The sequence below is a fragment of the Arvicola amphibius genome, chromosome 8 (assembly GCF_903992535.2).
Source record: "Arvicola amphibius chromosome 8, mArvAmp1.2, whole genome shotgun sequence".
Classification (NCBI taxonomy): Eukaryota; Metazoa; Chordata; class Mammalia; order Rodentia; family Cricetidae; genus Arvicola; species Arvicola amphibius.
The window spans coordinates 21,210,254-21,213,467 of NC_052054.1; positions in this window are offsets into that span (position 1 = coordinate 21,210,254).

Below are 3,214 nucleotides of genomic sequence, written 5' to 3' on the forward strand. Positions count from 1 at the left end.
ATCCAAATTCTGAAGTCAAGGTATTTTCAAAATATCTATCTTGGATTAGTTCAGCAGCATTTATAAACAAATATCTTTTAGCAGCTGTTGCTTCTTCCTCAGCATTCAAACAATTCAAAGAAAGCATAATCGTATACAGCATCAAGATTCTTTGTGTATTTTCCATCTTTGTACGGCTTTATTTTAACCTCTATTTCGTTTATTTTTACTTTTATTTTTTATTTTTTGACAAGTTCTCTGTATATCTTTGACCTGGAATAACTCTGCAGACCAGGCTGTCCTTGAACTCTCAGAGATCTACTTGCCTCTGCTTCCCCAATGCTGGGATTAAAGGTGTATGCAACCACACCTTGAACTCACAGAGATTTGTCTGTCACTGCCTCCCAGGCATTGGGATTTAAGGTGTGTGCTATCACACCCAACTGCTTCCTTTTTTTCTTAAGAACGTTAACTTTTAGTCTGCATATATTTCCAACACATTGTAAACCATTTTGACTTTTCTTCGACTTTGAATCTTTCTTTTATTGTATATCTCTCTTTTTCTGATTATATGAGTCTTTAATTTACCAAACAATATCGGTAGGACTAGAGCCGTGTCTTTGACAGCTAGATCCAGCCCATTCCTTAGCTTTCCAGCCTCATGGCAGCGGTACCAGCTGTACCCATGTTTATCACCACAACTCTGTGGCGGTTCAAGGTCCCTGCCAGCAAGCAAGCTGCAATAGTGTTAAACAACAATCAAAATCTCCATAGTCAGGACTGCCTGCTTGAAAGAGTCAGAGTTTGCCCTGGCAGGACGGCCCAAAAAGCTGGCATTTTAAAACAGCACAACTTTTTTCCTGCTACAGCTGAAAACTGAAAAGCATTTCATTAACACCGTTTAAGTCTTTTGTGGCAGGACCTCTTAATGAGCTGCAGGGTTTTGCAGCTGAAGCTGAGTCAGGAAGCCTCTCTTAGATGAGAGCGCTTGCTCAGACCTGAGAAATTGCTGTTATCAAGAAAACATGCTTTTCTCTAGTCTTTCCCAAGCTTTCTCAGGCTTTCTGTGGATTCAGTTATCCACGTTGGGCGCCATTCTGTAGTGAGGAGCTGTGGGCCAGTTCCTGCCGCCCCGCTCCTGGCCGCCTGGCTCCTGCATGGTTAGCTTTATACCCAAAATAATTACACCGAAACTGTATTCTTTTAAATAATGCCTGGCCCATTATTTTCAGCCTCTTACTCACATCTTAATTAACCCATATCTAATAATCTGTGTAGCACCACAAAGTGGTGCCTTACCAGGAAGTTTCTAGCTTACGTCCACCTTGGGCTGGAGCTTCATCTCGTCTGGCATCTCCCTGAGGAGAGGCACGGCGGTCTGACTAACTTAGGAGAGGCGTGCCATCTGACTGATCCTTCTACCTCACTTCCTCTTCCTGTTCTGTCTACTCCACCCACCTAAGGGGCGGTCTATCAAATGGGCCAGGCAGTTTCTTTATTAGCCAATGAAATCAACTCAAACAGAAGACTCTCCCACATCAAGTGACAAGAGTTTCCCTAACTAAATTCTGAGCTATGACCTTGAGAAAAACAGATAATGTTGCTGGAGCCCTGTGATTGCCTTATAAAGAAGACACACAATATAAAGGTGTGGGGGTGGGACTCAGAGAAGAGGGGTGGTGAGGATACCTGCTCCTTTGTCTCTACTTTAGCAAAGCAAACAAAAGCCTCCAATTTTCATATACATGAGGTCTGCTTTGTTGTAATATCTTGTCAAATAAATTGAGTCTTTAATGTGCAATATGTTTCACACTCCCACACACACACACCTTAACTATCAAGAAGACCCAGTATCAAAGGGCTGCACACACTCAATTTCACGAATCAATAAACACAGCTTTTGCATTAATTACTATTTCAGCTCCTTGGAAAGAATGATCAGAGTTATCAGGAAGATGTTCATTATTGCCAGACTTTATCTGATGGAAGTGGATTTCTTGTTCTTCACAATTTTAAGAATTCCCAAAGAGAACAAGTTATTATTTGAGGGAATGTGGATGCCTGCTTCCAGAGAGTTCCTGAGGGAGCAGGCCTGAGCCAGTGACCTCTGTAGCACTGGGAACGAGCCAGAGGCCTTCATGGGAGCAGGCCCCAGCCAGCAACCTCCTTGGGAGCAGGCCCAACCCAGAGACCTACATGGGACCAGACCCAGGCCAGAGAACTTCGCAGGAGCAGGCCTGAGTCAGTCTTTGCTGTGGGACCAGGCCTGAGCTAGTGACCTCCACAAGAGCAGGCCCAATCAAGCAACCTCTATGGTAGCAGGACCAAATGACCCCCAGTACTGAAGATTAACCTCTAGGTGCACCGAGCAACCTCCAATAATGCAAGGTGACCTCTGACAAGACTGGAACTGTGAACTCAACTTCACCATCTGAAGCTTAGGATTCACTGGCACCTGGAGCAACCATCTGAGCATAGGATTCACTGGCACCTGGAAGAGTGACCACCAGAGGCATGACCCCAATCACACCTATCCTATCAGAGAAAAAGATTTGTAGACAAGGTAAGAACACACTCAACACCACAAAGAGAAACATCAACAAAAAACTAGTGGCTTTTCAACAGCAAGACCGGAACACCCCCAATACAGATGAAGCAGGAAAAAATTACCCTAAAAAATAGCTTTAGGAGAATGTTTGAGGAAGGCCCTTAAAGAAGAAATGAAAGATTCTCTCAAAGAAATGGAGGAAAAAACAAAAAATTGGAAGAAGTCAACAAAAAAAAAAAAAACAAGAAAAAGCAATCAAACAGTTGAAAGAAATGATTCAAGACTTCAAAACTGAAATAGAGAGAATAAAGAAAACATAAACTGGAGGAATTCTAGCAATGAAAATATGGGAAAACAATCAGGAACCAAAAGGCAAGCATAAACAGCAGAATACAAAAGATAGAAGGGAGAATCTCAAGTGTTGAGATACAATAAAGGAAATAGACTCATCAGTCAAAGCAAATTTTAAATCTAACAAAAACATAACACAAAATATCCAGGAAATATGAGACACCATGAAAAGACAAAATCTAAGAATAATAGGGATAGAAGAAGAAGAAGATATCGAACTCAAAAGGGTAGAAAATATATTCAACAAAATCATAAAAGAAAACTTTCCCAACCTAAAGAAAGATGTTCATATGAAGATACAGTAACCTTACAGAATACCAAATAGACTGGACCAAA